Genomic DNA, 18,882 nt, shown 5'->3' on the forward strand with positions numbered 1-18,882 from the left:
CCTCATCTGTGCCCTAGTTCCAACGCACCAGGAAAAGCAAAGGATCCTCTTGGCCCGATCAGACAAGATGGATCCCATCAGCAGGCTGAACCAACAATTTCTAATGTGCTGCCTGTTTTACAGCACATAGCTGCATGCAGACACATGCACAGAGGGTTTGCTGCTTAAAAAAAAATACAGCAAATGACACAACACTTGCCTTCCACCTCGCTTTCGAGTTCCGCCTCAAGTTACAGGGACAGAGGGCTCCCGTCTCTAGTGCTGTCAATCACGCATGCATCACCAGCCCCAAATTCACACACAACCTTGCTGCTGCTGTGGTCTTAAGAAGACGTACAATCCTGCAGACCTCCAAAGTTTGACAGGTTAGTTGGGAGGGGTCGCATGCTTCTCTCTAGCAGTTGCTACTGATGGCAGGGAAATAAGTTACCCAGACTTGCTTGACCTGGAGATAAAATCCTTATTACTCCAATTACCATTTGAAGTTTGTTTTTTTTTAATGCCTAAACAAAACACAGATAAAAGGGGTTTTGGTTTTTTGGGGGGTTTTTTTTTGGGGGTGGGGGTGTACAGAAAGTAACACACTAAAGATAAGCAAGTTATACTGCAGCATTATAAGACAGCTATTTCCAAAAGACTGGCTCTGTCTTCAAAAAAAGTTATGCATCCAGTTCCATTAAGAACCAAGATCTATGGTGCATTGTACCTAAACTGCTACAAGAGCTGCTTTTCTCCATGAGAAAGAATCATGGTTTCCCCGTGGGAAGAAGAAAAAAAAATGTAACTAGAACACTAGCTCCTTAGGGGACTTATTAGATCCTCAAAGAGCCGTCGCAGTTGCTGAAACCTGCTTTTGCCAGCAGAAGCTTCATTTTACAAATATACAACAGAAAAGCACAAGAGAGGAAAACCCAGAAGACTTCACTTCAAGATTCCCAGATAACTGAAGAAATACAGCTCAATACTGCAGCATTTAGCCTCTCTGGCCTTGTCTACACGCTATGCTTTTTCTGAAAATCTCCAACCATTCCACATCCAGAGCTAAAGACAGCAGATCCCGCACAGACAGGCTGCGCGTTGTCACTGGCATTTCCATGCCACAACATTGAGGTCCCTGCACACCCTTATTTCTGTCCAAAAAATTACTTGGAGAAGGATAGGAGGATACAGTGGTTAAAAGACGGTGATAAGAAGGGATTTTACGAAAAAGTTCCATGAAGACACCATTTGGGGCTGGACTTGATGATCTCCCTTCCAGCCCTAATGTCTATGAAATTTATAACTCTCTGCCTTTACATGGTTGTACCAAAACCCTGTCGAGCCGTAAAGTATGGTGAAATCCCGTTTCCAACAGGAACAATAATCAAACAGGATACCTGTAGAAAGACAGAGGCAGGCCCTTCCATTACAGAACGGTTAAAATCCAGGCCCTCCCACAGACAGATCATATTTCTGCAAGATAACCTTAAGTGCTGTGACTCAGAGATTTTTTTTAATGGAGCTAAAAATGACTCAGAAGCACTGAAAGACTTAAACATGTAAAAAGGAGTAAAGGGGAAGAGTTTTCTTTAATTTAAGGACTCGTCCATCCATTTTCTACTTCGATGCTGAGCAATCAATAGGTGACAAAAGTGAAGTAGCATTTGCTGCAGGTGTGGCTCCACTGGTCATGACATGTTTTTCAGAGACTCTATAAAATTGCTTCAGTTTTTCCCCTTTCCCTACATTTGTGAGCACAAAAGCCACAATGCAAAGTAGTCATAAGACCCTCTTGAAGACCAAATCAGAGAACAGAAGGATTCTTAAATTGAGGAGCTCCAGAGAAAGAAAGCGAACACAGGTAGAGAGCTGTCCCAGCCATCTCTACGCTCACAGTAAAGCTCTTAAAACTGACAAAATGTTATAAATTGAGAAACCGACCTGCAAAGGAAGCAAGGAGCTTGAGCAAGTTAAAAATTACCCTATAAATACCATAAAGATTAACAGATTTGTAATACCCACCCAAGAAGCACTTACTCTAAGTACAATGATTATGAAAACAGAGAGAGAGTGTATTTACTACATAGTACTGGCTTTTGTATATACAGCCTGCCACAAAAGGCAGCACTGATTCTTAATATAGCAAGAGCTGAAAGCCACCATTTAGATTTTCAAATTGATTAAAGGTGACCTGCTTCTTGGTGAAGGCTGATAAAAATAACATTTCCATTTCCTTCCTGTATTTGAAACGTATGTCTTGCCTACCTCGGAAAGAACCTGCGGTGGCTAGAAAACCTAGTGAAATGCTGACCGCCCACAAAGAGCAAAGCAGAGCTACTGGAAGATGAAGGCACTTCCAGTCAGCCCATCAGAAATCCTGTTTTTGTACCTGTTTTGACACCTGCTTCAGTCCAGTGCCTAATACACACCTCTTGTAGCGCTTACAGCTTCATCCCCACAAGAGTGCAACCCAGCCCCACAGCTGCATATACCCACAGCCCTGAGCACCCACAAACTCCTTAACAGACCTGATGCTCCCGATACTATTAACAGTGGCAAAAGTAGGACTCTTCTGGTTGAGAAAAAATTTCCTTTCAGAAGCTGAAGGAGGACAAAAACCTGTTCTTTAAAACAACCCCAGCTGGTTAGCTCTTGCTGGGAGAAGCTGGGCCAAAGTTTACATGATGGTGCAACACATTTTTTCCTTAAAATTCCCCAAAATGAGTCACAAGTTGCAGAGTCTAATCAGAGTAGCACAGGGCACAAGTGCACGCATGCTTTGCTAGCTGGCCCTCTAATTTCAAGGTTTCAAATTCACTAGGTGAACAGTTATTCTCTGGTATTAAGGAGGACAGTTGGCTCCAAGGAAAGGGGAAAAATTGGAACTTGAGTCATCCCATGCCACTTGAGCCAGGAGCAGACTGCTGACTCAGAGGCAGGCACCGACAGGCAGCAGCAACGGAGGAACTTGCTGGGGTTCCTACTGCCCAGCGTGCCACTTTACATGTCTCCTCTCTACAAAAAACTCTACCAGCTATCCAGCACCCATCTTTCTTGTCAACATGGATTTGAGGTTTTGTTTCGTGTGCACGGCGCATTTTCAAGCAGCCTGACAGACACTTCTCACCTTGTAACGAGTGAGTTTCTTGGGGCTCAAGGACTAAGCACCAAAAGCAGCAGGAGAATGGGTCAGCGCCACCAGGCTCTACTACAGAGAAGGCTGGAAGTCCTGCCCAGGGTGTGGAACAGACGCCACCTGTTCAGTCCACATTCTAGACTCGTCCCCAGGGTTGCTGTTCTTATCTGCCTCTTTTTTGATCCCTCTGATGCCAGTGCACTAGGTATAAATGTTGGTTACAATTCGTTTCAGATACAGCCCACAATACGAAGGGGAAAGAACCTTCCCAAATGGGACTCTTCACCTATATAACCACACACCAGTATTAGGGGATTCCTTGTCCAAGTCAGACACTAACTACTGCATCAGTGCTGCTCAGGGGGATGCCAAAGTGAAGTACTGGATGGAGAGAGTATGTGCATGTGCTCACACGCCTCAGGACTCAATAAGCTCTTGCCTCTCTCTTAGCAGTCCTAGGGTCTACACTCTGGGAACGTACTGGAGGATTTAAGGAGCAGGAGAGAAGCACCTAGGCATAAAACTCCAATGAATCTCTTCCTCCTTTTAGCTAAGAAACCTGGCTCTGGAAAGGATTTCCAACAAAGCTTCCTTGCCTGGAAAAAATAAAGTTCCAGAGAATATTTTAAATGATCTATTTTGCCAACAAATAATCTGTCCATCAAATTAGGAAAGCAGAACTGCATAACAAATTTGAACGGGTCAGTCCTTTCACAGCAGCCCTCATTCAGTCAGCCCCATAGCTGATGGTCTGGGAAAAAAGCGTGCACACATATATACCAGCCTCCAACACAGATGCCAAAATAGCCTTGGAATTAAAGTATTTTAAGTTAGTGACAAAAAAGCCAAATGAATGAAACAGTACCTTACTCACTGCAATCCCAGCACCTGAATGGAAGAGGTGCACTTCTTTAGGCCAGTCTTTCAAGGTCAATGATCCGTGGTTCCACACTAGGACTGGCTTGTTTTAATTTTTGTATTTAAAAATATATTTGAGTTACTGGTAATAACTAACTGGATTTTAAGACTAAAGGTCATACTCAAGACAATAATGATATTGAGTGGAAAAGAATATCCAGCTACTTTAAGGTACATATTAATAAAATCAGGAAGTTTCTGAACAGTAAAGTAGCAAATTTCACAGGGACACAAAGTTGCTTAAATCACTCAAATTAACCATTAAAAATAAATGTTTGCATTTTCTGCACTAATTATTTTAATTCAAGCATTATTTTTATGTCTTCCACTGCCGAGTAGCATTAGTTGATACAGAAACAACACCACAGATCATTATAGAATATGATCTGAAAGCTCAGTAAAATGCAGTTCTGCTTCAAGTTTAAAATACTATATATGAAGTAATTTATCCTTATTTTCCCCCCAAATTGTGAGATTTTAAACAAAAGCCCTGCATGTACCTGTAGTTTTCCCATCAGTTCCCTTCTGGGGCCTTATTAATGAAGAAAAATATAACATAGTGCCCCAAGAATTCCCCAGGTTATCTGATTTTACTGTTCTTAGTGTATAAAATAAGGACCAAACGCAGGATAGTGGATCCCTGTATTTTGTCAAAATACAGCTAAATAGGAAGAAATACTTGAAGAAGCACTGCAAAATGATGAAGGGGAAAATAAACACATGCAGTCAACACCACCGTGGCGGGAACACGAGGTGCATTCTGGGTGAGAACAACGACTTCTGAGCCACTCTGGGCAATGTGTCAAAAATCAATACCAAGTCTTCTTGATTTCTAAATCTTGCTGAGATGCAATTTGACAAATCTACGTGAAGTATTACAGCCTGCTCCTTAAAAAACAGAATTTGTAGAGATGTTAAGGTTCATGAAAATAATAGCAGCTTTTCTGAGTAATGGGTTGGGTCCTTTTCTTTTGGTTCACTGATATTTAGCACTAGTTTCCTTTGAACAATCATGGTGTGTTGCCTGCCTGCCTGCCTCACCTACATGCATAAAAAAAAATTGAAACCAACTGAGATGCTTTTGTTACATTACTGTTGGTTTTGCATGAAAACCTATTTGGAAGCAAGCAGCAAAGGGGATTTTTTTCCTCTCCCATCTGTGACAGACAGCTGCTCACTAGCTGGAATCTATGAAGCTACCAGACACTTAAAGTAGCACCAAACTAAAGTAAACATTATGCTTAAAAAAAAGTTTTTTGAAAACCATCTGCCCTATTTCACAAAATATAATTTCTAACATAGTTTTGCAATGTCATATCATAGCCCCGTCTAAACAGTTAGGATGCTGTTAAATGTCACCTGTTCCTGGAAATTAAATGGTTGATCTTCACCTTGAAAAAATGTAAAATAGTTTATTTCTGATACCTTCAAAATGGTATTCGAAAACCACAACTTAACCCCAGAGATTTCTCAGGCATGTGAAACTGCGGCACTTATAGTAGGGCCAGATGTTTAACTACATTAAAGTCTAACCTGTGCTGAGTAAAGTAGTCTCAACCCTATCCAAAACAATTCATATGTAAAATTAAGCCAAGACAGAAAAAAAGAGCAGATCAACCACATAAAAAAAAAACGGTATCTATACAAACCGCTATATTTGAACCACTTAAAAAACCTCAGGGTGGTTATTTGTTCTGTTTTAATAAAGCTCACAAATGTTTTGAGCTGCCCATTTTATCCTGCATTCAAACAGGAACTCTACTGCCTATGCCCCGTGTTATTAGCAGAAGTAAGACAGCAGCTTCCTGCCTGGCCACTTACGTTTTAAAAAGTTAGATTTATTTAAGATGCTTGTAAAACACGTAGTTTCAAACTGCGGACCTCGATTGCAATTGAGGTTTGCAATCCTGCCTCGGACACAATGTGTGCAAGAGAACGGTGTGGAACTGGACGTTCCTGACCACCAGTGACTCTCCACATCATGCGTCGCAGCTCCTCCATCCTCTAATCGTTTTCCTTTTACACTCCTTTCTCTTTGAGATGTCTATCTAACCTGCATCCTAGAGGTTAATAATGGGCCACACCTGTTAGATCACCGCCAATTCAAGCCTTAAGCAAACAGGCAACTTCCCCCAAAAAAGGATCCTGTAGCATTTTGTCCAGCCCAGGTCTGAACCCCACAACTTCCTCTGCTCCACCATTTCACCGATTACTGCCTGGCTGATGTCCAGCCTAACCGTACCCTTGTTCTTACTCCTCTGTGCTTTATCTTGATGTCACATGAGCCCCAAGAACTAACTCACAAAAACTTTCCAAAACTCTGCCAACATCTGTCCGAGCAGCATGCTGTATCTGCGTCTGAGCAGCACTGCACTGCTTTCACAAGCTGGGCATTTCTTGAAAGCTAGCGGGTTCTCAAGACAACAGCTATGAGACACATCTATAAAGTTTGAGAAAATGAAATCCAATTCTCATTTTTAAAACAAGGGACCACAACATGACTGTGATGGAGCCTCCAAAAAAAACAACAAAAAAAAAACTTATCCTAGAACTTATATGAACAAGAAGATCAAACACTGACTTCTGTTCCCTGCATGGCGTGGTCCGAGACAGGTCCTTCCTCCAGGCTTTTTTAATCTGCAAATTAAGGCAATGCTGCTTCAAAAACCTATGTGGAGATCTTCTGATGAAACCTACTAAATAAAGTATTATCATCTGCCTGCACTATCTGCCAACAGAAAGGCTGAATGTAAAGATCCCATCAAGGGGTTCCTTTTCACTTTTTGGCAGGTCTCAACCTTTGAACGGTAATTTTGTATTTTAGCCCCCAGTGTCATGTCATAGATTTTTGGGCTCGAGGGGACCTCGCGAAACCCTCGGGTCCAGCCCCTGCCTCAGGGGCAAGGTGAACGTGCAAGCGTTTCTTCTGCACGTAGGCAGCATAGGTGCTTGCACCGCTCCGGACTCTGGAGGAGGGGTCTGCAGCAAGCCCATCCCTGTCAGCTACGTGCCTGCAGCAGCACCCCAGGGTGCCGGACTCAGCAGGTCGTGGGGCCCAGCCCCCTCGTGACCCTGCCGCAGGTGGCCAAGCGGCATTGGCACCGTTCAGCGCTCAAACACGACTTGCACCGCCAACCCCGGCTTTCCCCGCGGGAATCCACCACGCTGCCCCGCCACAGCCTCTCCGAGTCCTCCGCCACGGGAGAATCGCCCCGTTAGTTTTCTACCGTCAAGCAAGTGGCGGTGCTTTCCAGAAGCGCCCCCGATTCCAATGCGTCGTAAAAAAGGGTCGAGAGCCACGCATTTAAGTGACATTTCCACCTCCAAACCGCCTCTTTATCCCCACGTCTGGCCGGGCCGGGCCCACAGAGGAACCTGACCTAATTCTCAGCACTGGGGATCCCCAAAAAACATCCCGAGTGCAACATCGTGACAGGAACGAAAGTGTGGCGGGGACGGCACGCGGCTCCTTCACACCACCGGGGTGGGGGGCTCCTCTCCAGGCGGGGGCCGCGCTCCTCGGGGGCCCCGCGCCGTGTGGGGGGGCGCTGCTCCCCCCCGTTCCCCCCGGGGCGGGTCGCTGACCCCCCCCGCGCGCCCCCGTTACCTGCCGGGCGCCCGCGCCGCCTCCCGCCGCCTGCGCGCGCCCCCGCGCCCGGCCCGGCCCGGCCCCCGCCGGCGCGAGCGCGAGCGCCAGCCCCGGCCCCGCCCCCGCGAGCGCGCCGCCGCTGCCGCCACGCAGGCCTCCGCCGGGAGCGCGCGCGCCGCGCCAGGGGGCGGGGCCGGGCCGGGGGCGGGGGCGGGGCCCTGCGCGCGGCGCGGCCTGGCGCGGCGCTCCGTGGCTGAGGGGAAGCGCGCGGCCGGGGGCCGTCACCTGCATGGCGCGGGCCGGGAGAAAGCCCCGACCCCTCCCCACGGGGGATTTACCACACGGGGCGCCATAAATACTCCACAGGGCTCCATTTATCACGTGGAAATGGGGGGGGGGGGCGCAATAAATGTTGACGGGCCGCCCCTGCGCAGTAGCAGCCAGGCCGTGAACGGGGGAATCGCGCCATAAATGTAGACCGGCGGCCTGTGCGAAGTCCGGATCACGCAGAAATGGGGGAATGGCGCCGCCTGTGCGTAGTGGTGACCACATAATGAATAGGGGAATCGCGCAATAAATGTTCACCCGCTGCCTGTGCAAAGCGGTGCTCACACGGGGGGTACGTAATAAATGGACACCGGCAACCTCTGCAGAGTATTTATCATCACACAGAAATGGGGGGTGCGCAATAAATGTTGATGGGCCCCCCCTGCGAAGGCCAGGCCGTGAACGGGGGAATCGCGCCATAAATTCAGGAAGGCCGCCTGTGCAAAGTCCAGATCACACAAACGTGGGGAGTGGTGCAACAGCAGCATGAGAACGGTGGAGTAACACAAAGCAGCGATTGGTATCACGCAGAGAGGTGGAGGGTGGCGCGATAAATGTGGACTGGCCGCTGTGCAAAGCGGCGGTCGTACAAGGAACTGGTGAATCGCGCAATAAAAGTATGACCAGCCACCTGTGCTGAGGAACAGCCATGGGACAACAGTGACATCAAAAGAGCCAAGCAGATATAAAGTTAGTGCTTGCAGAGCCATCACAACTCCAGAGCTGGTTGCAACCCGGCGTTCATGGGCCATCCTGCGATGGGCGGAGGACCTCGACCATGGCTCATTGACGGGGCACAGTGAGAGATGAGCCCGACCCCCGTGCCTTGGGGCGTGTTGCTGGCCCCGGTGCGCAAGGGGAAGGGGGCAGCGCAAACCTCGTCAGGGCTGCCCACGTCTGGGTCTGCAGGAGCCCCTCAGCCCGGCCGTGCTGCATTTGCTTTGCAGTGGTATCTAAAAGGCCCCCGCAAGGTGCCCGAGATCCACGCAACGCCTGCCCAGACACACGGCCCCTTCGGCAAAGGCCACTCGGCGTCCGCGGAGCAGCACGATGTTTGGATATGAGTCTCCTCTCCGTTGGCGCAGCATGTCCACGAGAGCTGCGTGGAGCTGATTACCTGAGACGTTTCAGTTCGCAGCACTCAGTTTTTCCAGCAGGATCAAGCTCACGTGGTTTCAGCTTCAAAATAAGTTTGTTTTGTAGGAACCTGAGAAATTGCGGCAAGCGCTGGATTAAATGACTGAGTTCATCCTACAAACCTCCTCTTTTCAGTCGAACTTTTTTTTTGCCAGAGCAACGAGACGTCTGGAATGAATCTGAGCTCCACATGAACTGAACTTAGTTTCATCCACAAGAAACTCCTGAAACGCTCTGGCTGGCTTTGGGCTTTGTTGTTCAATTTTGTCGTGTGAGGTCAGTGGTGCAGGCAGTGTGGGTACGTGCAGACATCATCTGTCCGGCACGTCAGTCTCTCCTGTGTATCTAGCACTTGAGACGCTGCAAGAGTATAAGCTGTATCTCCTTGCATTTCTTTGATAATGCAAGGAATTTTCTCTCATGGGTGCAGATGTCTGCACAGCTATGCCATGCTTCTCGCTAGAGACAGAGCAGTAGACACAACAGATGGAAACGAAGAGGCCACCTGGTTTTGAAGCAGATCGTATCGTCAATCCATCAGTACCAAATCTGCAACACTGGGTAGTGCTTAGATAAACAACATTAAGTCATTTTTTTCCCCTCTACATCTCAGGCATCCCAGGAGCTGTAGACTTTCCCACCTTCTTTCTCTGAAAGATAATGGTCTCCAGAGTTGAGGCACAAGGATGTCATGAGTGTACGGTGCCAAGTGGAACACGAGAGGTTTGTTCTGCCATCCTCCGTCAATACCTCCTAGGCGAGATGTCTTTAAACATGTGCTGCACTCTTGTGCCCAGCTACCAGACCCGGGCTTTTCACTGCTTGATTACGCGGACCATACAGCTCTACCCGTACTTCGAATTAGCAGAATTCAATAAGGAAAGAAAAAATTAAATTTCCTGAATTACATCTTGACAGAGATTAATTTAGCTTGACATGGTACGTTATTATTCCACAGGAAATTCCTTACTGGAAAAATCAGAGAGGAAAAATTCAAAGTACAATTTCTCCTGGAAGCTTCTTGTAAAATCATGAATTCATCTTGCACCCCTGGCTCTGTATGGCCATGCTAAAAACATTGCATTAACAAACATGGGGCCACTTACAACTATCCAAGGATTGTAGGATTAGACTGCATAACTCCAAATTATATATTTCTATACTTTTCTCTATATATTTATATATAGTATGTATATACATTTATTTGTATTTATATATCAGCATCCCTTCTAATGAAGATATTGCTATTAAGAGCAATCAGACTGCTGTTGGCTTTACTTAACTGGTTTAATTTTTTTATAGCAATGATTTTATGATCTGCGTCTTAATTTACAGTCTTTATAGCATCAGTATGATCACAGTTATATCAGATAGTCCATTATTGATAATATCTTAAAGGTTTAAATAAGAACAGGATTTCACCAAGTATATCAATACATGCATCTTGCCTTGTTGGTTAGTTTACTTGTCATTGTGCACTGTATCTACTTCCTGTGAGAAATTGTTTTCAGTAAAAAAAATCCTCCCTCCCAAATAAAAAACATAGAATGAGCTGAAAGAGACTTTTGTCAGCAGTAGCCAAAGAAGAAAGGCTGTGAATTTTCCTCTCCAGTTATAAAGCTGCAGCACGTCTTCTCCATACACATACAGGACATGCAGGCTACTTTCATACTATGTCTGCTACATGCATGCTCCGTTCTCATATTTCTGTAAGGTTCGAGTCCCAAAGGAAGAATTAATGCTAAAGGAATGCATACCAGTATGCAACTAGTCGAAAACTCAGTACAGAAATTCTCCACCAGCTTCCCTAAAGAAACACCTCTATTATTTTTACCATATTAAGATCTGGGAGTTGTTCTCATGAGCATTCATGCAACAGTTTAGTCTCAAAACTGATAAAAGTGATGCAAAAAAAAAAAATTGGAATCAAAAAGGGGATTCAGAAAGAACTGGTGTTCAGGAAGATAATGCAACCTAGACAGGTCACGTGCCCCAGAAAACAACTCCAGCCCAGCTGCCTGTGGATCTCATCAGGGAACCAGATGTGACCAGTGGCAGAATATCCTTCACAGCATGGGATCTGGAGTATACGATTGCCATCCAGGAAAGGGGAGATGGGAAAGTATGATGGAGAAAAGGTTTTGTTGCTTAAATGAAAGTTTTCTTTTTCAGAAAAGATGCTAGGTTTGGGAAAATCTTTGGGGTAAGAGCAAAAGAATTTTTCATACAGACACAGAAGGTTTTGTTTTTTGCCTCCACTTTGTTAACTCTAAAGGACTTTAAAGGATGAAGTGATGTAAAGAAAAAGCTTGTATTCAACCATTTTCTTTTGCTCAGAAAAAAACCTAGGAGGGAAAATTAATAATACTAAGGGCCCCGTTGTCCTCTGCCCAGCAGGGCTGGAAACTGTGAGCTCCTGCTCGTGGAATTTCCTCGTTCTTTCATCAAGCAGCGGGTGAAAGGGGAAAGGCACCTTCCCCTCAGCAGAAGCTGCAGGAGGTTCAACCTGTAAAGCGTGGGTACAACCGCTGGAGGCAGGAAAGGGGCCGTTTCACCTCCAGCTGCTTGCTGTGCTCTTCACATTGGCTTGTAGCGGAAACGCGGGTTGAAGAAGAGGGTTTGCAGGCAGAGGACTCTGCACGCTCGTGGCTTTGTGGGCCGAGTTCCAGTCTTATGGGGCAGTCACAGGGAAAGCCCAGTCTCCCACCTGCACAGTGTTCCCTCTGGAGGCTACGGTCGAAGAGTGAGGGAGTCTCTGATCCAGCTGCCAAGGAAGGCTGAAATCGTGCATTTAACCTGCTATTCAAAGAACCAATGAAGAGGGCAGAGCACAGGGGGTGAGCTCCCAGCAGCCCATGTTGCTAAACGGGGGCCTAGATAATGACTGTTATGCTAGTCAGCCCTAGAGACTGTTCATAGGGATGTAGGCTCGTGCCCTCCCTTCCCATTGTCGACTTTGACTTGACCTCCACTCCGCTCCAAGCCCAGCACATTCCCTTTATGCTGTCCACCAAGGCCAGCTTCACCAGGTGTGCTTGGCTGCCTTCACCAGTTCAGCGTCTTCTCACAGCACTAGGTCATCTCAAGAGAACCAGGAATATGTAGGCATTAAAATTCACCCAAGTGATCTCCTAGAAAAGGGCAATTCCAAGAGAACAGGATGATCCCAAGTCCAAGGCAAAATGCATCCATGGTTTTTGTTCAGCTCAGGAGACCTGTTCACAAGGCAAAGCATGGCCAACTTTGGTTCAAGGTGTTCTTGCCCTTGATCAGAAGGGGTTACGCTGTCTGAAAACTCCTGAGCTTTGCATTCATTTGGATCCAGAGCATTTTGACTGGCCTTTTGAAATCCATGCATGTTACTATGAAGGTGCCCAAGACCCAGGTGTGAGCCAGGGGTAGCAACACTAGCAAGTCATCCCATCCTGAATTCCTGTGCTGTGCTTAGATGCATGGAAGGGGTTTGCAGAGTCTAATGCTGTGCATTGCACACAGCTAGGCATAGCTGGAAGCTCTCCCCTGCAAACCAAACCGCTCAGGTTCATCCAGGCCCCTTTCTAAACTATGCCACAAATCTCTGGTGAGAGGCTCTAAAATGCGAGCCCCATTGTTAGCCCCTTTCGATCTGTTCCAACCAGCCAATCAAGGGATTTGTAAGGACACTCTCCACCATCAGGGTCCATTGTTTTTTGCATATGAATTGCCTTCAGCTGGCACGCTATTGTTTCAGGCAGTTAGGGATACTTGTATACCTCCCCTTGCCCAGTTTTCCTTTTCAAAAGCACAGGTTTGATTTCTCACACCTCCATGTGTATTTCTCTCCTCTTTTTCTTTCTTTTTTTTTAAATTTAAATTGAAGCCAGATTGAGCAGTACTGGCTTCAACAATCCCAAGCCCTTCCCCTATTTTCCCTGACATTCTTCTTGCGATCGCGTCCAAGTGTTCTGGGCGAGTTTTGCTGGAATGCAGTCACTCCGAGCATGGCCTGCTATCCAAAAGGAGCTGGCGGAGGTCTCCAGCTTTCACAGCCAGATGTTACAAATGTGACCCTGCCAGAAGCTGCAATGCATGCACCTTCCCTTTCCCAGTCCCCCTTCCACAGGGGACTTTTCTGCACCAGCCAGTCCCCAGAACAGTTTTGTTGTCTCTCCTTCACATGTATTATTGTTTCATTTTCACATGGCACCTTTTTCTTAATACTGCGCTGTCCTTTTCACTTTCATTCCTCTGCTTTGGTCTCTTATCTGTCAGGGGAAATCAGGGATTTCATAGCATCAATGGTCAGTCACTTCCCAGTGAGGGAAAGGTGAAAATTGTACCACCAGCAGCAGGCAGAGCAGGACTTTATTGTTTGCATTTCATGACTCAGGACCTCTGGGGCTAGGTGCCACAGAACAAAAGCTGCAGCCTCTGCCCCAAAAAACCTCGCATCTGAGACAAAAGATGACAGACAGATGCAAACAGAACAGGAAGCAAAAGGCAAACCCATGAGATGACACTGGTCATTTGGCAGGCAGCAGTCAAGATGCAGCTGCAGCCGAGCTGTTGGCTGGGTTTTTGCAGACATTGCAGTGAAGGAGAGAGGCTTGAGGAGGACCCGCATTTTTCCTCTTCCCTTCCTATACTCCTGTGGTTTGTTAAACACATTTTCACGCGTTTACCAGGATCCACAGCCTCAGGCCAGACACCAGGGCCTTCCTGTGCTGCGAGACACGCACTGAGCGCTTGCTGCGCTCCCGGACTGATAACACAACCACTTCCTGGCCACACAGGACATGGGATCCCCAAGCTGTGCACACAGATCTAAAGAAGCGCGTGACCCTGCTGCCTTCTGCTTTCTGTCCGGGAACCTCCCTCCAGTGTGCGAGGGGTGATAATATCTGCCTCCAAAGCGGCTTGTAAACCTCCATTAGGACCATTTTGTGAGCTGTGGACACCAGCGCCAAGTCCTGCTAACCAACTAAGCACAATCCTGCAGCAGGTCTCAGTACTTGCGTCCCTCCCAGGGAGGATGCTGTAGGAAGATGGTAGGTTTATTAGCAGCCCTGCAATGAATTTGTGTGAGCGCCACTGGAGACAGCCTGACAGGTGACACAGGCAACCTCCTGACATGAGTGACATCTCCCCCGACAATTTACATTCTTTGCATGATTTGGCATCAGGTTACCTAAAGCACTGGATTAATGTCTCCCTTCAGCTCTTCATGCACACAGCACCATGCTCAACTGCTTGTTCCACAAAGCCAGGCAAAAATATGGCAGGGCAGTGTCTGCTCCCAGGCTCTTCCATCCTGGGAAAAGCCCCGAGCCCAGGAATTGGATCCCTAGACTCACTGCATCAGGCAACAAGGACCACATCAGGCAGAGATGCAGGTCACTGGCTTGAAATCAGCATTGCTGAGCTCCCGTTTCGATTGTGCAGCCAGATTGACAAACCAAGTGCTCCAATTAGATGGAGAAAATCATCAGAGGTTTGTTTGCACAGGGACTGAAAGGACCAGGGAGCAAACAGATTTTAAATAGTCAAAAGACAAGCCCCAGGCATTTCGTAGACACTCTGGAGACTGTGAACTCCAATGGCAGAGAAGTGGTTAAGAGAATATATTAGAAGTGCAAAGGGTCTTCTGACCTCTGCCACTGTCAGTCCTGTCAATGGGTCTAGAGACACTAATGGAATAATTATGGCCCCATTTTAGATTGTGGCGGCATCGGGCAAGGTGAAGGTTGAACACGAGGAACATGTTTGTTTGCAATTCATTAGCGATAGGAGCAGCCCAGGGTGGGAACGGGCACCAAACTGGATTTGTCCCACCTGGAGTGCCTGCGCAAGCTGCATAATGTCAGGGAAAGATTTGATTATGTGGAAACAAAAGCAAGAAGCTGTGCTTGGCCTGTCGCTTACAGCAAGCAGGAAGGAAGGAAGGAGAAGTTCCTTGCTGAAACCCCACTGTTAGTGTAACAAGTGAGTGGAGAGTCACCAGCAAAGCTGGCAAGACAGAAAGACAAGGCAAAGTCTTGTGCATGGTGGGAGCGGTGCAGAAGGTGGAGCGTGGCAGTGTGTGAACGCAGCGCTGTGCTTGGGGGTGGCACACTGTGTGGTACGGTCAAGCATGCGTGGTCATGCAGAGGGCCGTTGCCGGGTAAAAACATGTGAGGATGAGTGTGCTGTAAACACAGATGAATGAGTAGTGCACAGGCATGTCTGAGCGGGTGCAGGAATACAGCACAACCATGTCTCCATGTACTGGATAGGAGAGAGTTGGCCACGGTGCACACCGTGCTGCAGCATGTGTGGGTACCAGGGCTAAGGGCCTGAGAGGAAGGAGGTTAAGAGGAAAATGCAGTGCTATTTGGACCGGGAAATGGGAGGATCCCAAGACGTAACTTAGTCACCAGACCTGAGACTCGCATACCAGAGTTCCTGGTGCCTAGAATGCGGAGCCCCAGCAAATAAAGGCCGAGGTGGACGTGCAATAGCCAAGAGATGGGGAGAAGCACAGCTCTTCACACAAACACACTTCATGGTGCAACTCGCTTCGAGTCTGGTTGCTAATCCTGGATGCAAGGGCACAGATCACCATCATGGTTTAGGCTACATGCACTGTCTCCTTCGTTTCTATTTTACTCAGCAATTAAACCTGATCAAGGGGAAGATAATCCAAAGGAACAGGACTTGAACCAGAAGAGTTTGCTCCTTTTGCTAATCACTTGAAAAGCTGTGCCTTGTACCAGACCATCTAGGAAGCTTTGTGCAGAATGGGGGTGCCCCACAAACACTTTATAAAGCTCAGTCAGGCCCTTTTTCTGAACACCCACTGCTGTTTAATTAGCAAAGGAGAGCCGAAGTGGTTCCAGTATTCATTTGGCATCCCCAGATCCCTGGAATTCCTTCATGTTCTGCACAACACGAATATTTAACGTATGTTGTTGCAAACCAGCTTCTCCACAGGTAGGGAGAAAATATTATTTCCCCTCTTACCAAAGTCCACAATATTAGGGCTGTTCCTCCCAGCCCCATGTCTTAAACCACATGTTTAGGATCAATGAGTTCCTTTAGGAAGACAATTGGCAGTAGCTGATGTTTCCCCTAGAAAACCTCACTAGAGCAGTGATCAAAAGGAAAAAGAGGGTTGTACTACGGGCTTCTGCTGCATAGCAGGTCCAGTTCCCTTTTCAGCTGCTTCCCAACAAATCTTTTTTCTTATCTGGATTTCCTTTCCTTTCAGCTCTTGGCTGTGCCCCAAGGAATAACAGCTCTGGTGCTCCAGGTCAGAGGCTCCCTCCCCTCCCTCTGTTCTCCCCAATTTGCAGATGGGGGAACAGAGGCCTGAAGAGGTGAAATTATTTGCCCAAGGTCACACAGCAAGGCCCAAAGAGGCTGGACTTCTGTTCCGAGTCCTCTGCCTACAAGATCCAAAACCCAGCCCAGATCAAAAGCCTTGATGGGGGGGGAAGAGGGATAAGCAGAGACCAAAACAGTTTTGTGGCGATAGCTATTAAGGAGCAAACGACTGCATGGGGCCAAAGTCAACCCTGAAGCCCTCCAAGTGGTCTAATACTACTCATCTGTGGTGTGGACCCGAGTCAAGAAGGGAAGGCAGAGAAAAACAAGAATGGAAACAGATGCCATAGGTTATCCTTCAAAACACAAACAGTCACTCCCATCAGATTGCCTACCCTGGGCCCCGGTCAAATGACCAGCAATGCTCCTCCACTCCAACCACCAGGGATAATGAATTCGGGAGTTTTTTGAACAGCTGCTTTTCATGGATCATTTAGAATTTGTGAAGCAAATATGAAAAATCCATGTTAAATGCCCTCAACTAATTGAGTCAAGTACAGTGAATGCAAAGGCTAGATCGCTGACCTTGGTAAAAAAAAAAACAAACCAAAACACAGCACAGACGCCTTTGCCTGCCCAGAGAGACTGAGAAAGCATCGGAAGAGGACGGAAGAGCTGAACTCTTTCCATCCCAATATGGGTCGGCATTCTGCTCACAGGAAATGCGTGCTAGGTCCTGAGGGAGGACTCAGGCTCTCCAATGCCCTCTTTTCTCCTGCCAGCGTACAGCTAGGGATTGCAGGGCAGGAGCAAGCGTGGAACTGTGCCAGCTTTCTAGGCTCTGCCATTCAAAGCAAAAACTCTGCTCTTGCAGAGGAGTGGGGATATTTCTGCTTCGGTTTACAAGCATAAGATGCAGAGGAAATGGATTGCAGCAGAAGGGGCAGGGAAGCCAAGCTGGGGCGCACGTGGTCACACCAGGACCGCCGGGGTTAGGAAGGCAGATGCTCACACATTTGTCTGCTTCGAACGAGGCAGATGGGAGGCACGGTGGCAGCAGAACACCCAGGGGAAGATCTCCGCGGCTGCCCGAGAAGATACAGTTCCCCTTGGATAACGCTGTGTTGCTCAAGCTGTTTGGTGTCAGTTCACACAGCATTGTCTAGAAGAGGAGCTACTTCTTCTGCCGGGGCTGATAAACCTACCCACTCCCCCAAGGCCACGGGTCTGCACACAGCGTGCACGGGAAACGGCAGCAGCGGCTGCGTCCCCTCAGTTGTAGTTTGCTAAAATTGGAACGTGCACGTCTGTTATGCTGCATACCAGCCTCTGGGCCCGGGCCCGTCAGCTGTTCCTCATTTTATCATCGGACTCCTCCAAGACAGCCTGCGTGGCCACTTTCCTGGTGGCCGCCATACCTTCTGCGGCACCTCTGCCAGCAAGGAGCTGCAGAACGGGAACACTGAAAACAATACAAGCCGATCTATTATTTATAGCCGGTTTCTCCCTTTGGGCCTGAACAAGCAGAAATGCTTGCTTTAAAAGCCTGTGGTTGTTGGTCAGATTCCAAGAGAGAGACAAAGGCGTGTTGTAATAATAGCTTCTACGAGCTTGATATGAATGCCTGTCCAGGGAGGATGAGGCAAGTTCACTCGCAGTAGGCATACACCCGCATGCCTGATTCCTTGAGACTCGCTCCCATGACGATTTAGCTTGAGCATTTCACTCAGATCTCAGTCTCTTTGGCAGTGTCCTTCGTTCCTATGAACATGGCCTGCTGCAGGAACAGCATTACTGCATGCCCTCTCCATCCCGCATCGCATAGGAAGCTGTAGGTGCTGACTCAGCCTTCTTCAGACACTAAAGCGTCTGTCCCCCTGCTTGCAGTTCCTAATTATGAATAACCACAAACCAAATGATTTTGTGTCACTGGTTCAAAGGCTGGACAGATGCAAGGCTTTATTTCGAGCAGGAAGGAAATGGGAAGTACCAGAGTGATGCCATAGTTGTCAGAAAGAAGAGCTAAGAAACACGTGCCGACAAGGAAAGCAGAATCCTAGTCAAACCTTGGGCAGGAGATAGGGGGAAAGGGGAGGATTGGGGGGGAGACACACATACACATCCGGCAGGCCCAGATCACATTGGGAATGTTGCCAACGTAACAGCATTTCCAAAAAATTTTCCATTCAGTCTAAGTCATAAAAGAAAGTCCATATGTGTCAAATAGTGTCTGTGTGCGTGCTTCCTGGCTGGCATTGCACCGGCACGTGCTGATGCCGTGTGCCTTTGAAGAGGGCTCTTCTGCCAGGATCAGATCCTGGGTCTAAACCCTGGGACTTGGGGAGCTCCAGTGCGTTCCTTGGGCCTGTCCATGCAAGTTCACAAAACCCGTTTCTAAATGGCAGCAGGATGATTCAGTAACCCAAGTGCTATCTGAAGCCTTCCTGGTCTAGGAGAAGCTGCAGCTAGATTTGAGCCAGGGAGCTATATAGATGGGTGATTCTATCATATTCCT

General features: G+C 47.6%; 1 protein-coding gene across 6 annotated transcripts in view; it reads right to left on the reverse strand.

Moving 5' to 3' along the window:
• The window catches only part of NEK6 (NIMA related kinase 6), an 88,265-nt gene extending 80,528 nt beyond the window's left edge, over positions 1-7,737 (reverse strand). For 4 of the 6 annotated variants that reach the window (XM_090022797.1, XM_090022793.1, XM_090022796.1 and 1 more), the window contains exon 1: positions 7,641-7,737. The gene's annotated coding sequence lies outside the window, so the exon portion shown is untranslated. Of the gene's footprint in view, positions 1-6,614; positions 6,671-7,640 lie in introns of those variants that run through there. The other 2 variants (XM_090022791.1, XM_090022794.1) reach the window with 2 other exon arrangements.
• Positions 7,738-18,882: the final 11,145 nt, after the last annotated feature.

The sequence above is a fragment of the Crocodylus siamensis genome, chromosome 11 (genome assembly GCF_052110815.1).
Source record: "Crocodylus siamensis isolate JL-2025a chromosome 11, ASM5211081v1, whole genome shotgun sequence".
In the NCBI taxonomy this organism is placed as follows: Eukaryota; Metazoa; Chordata; order Crocodylia; family Crocodylidae; genus Crocodylus; species Crocodylus siamensis.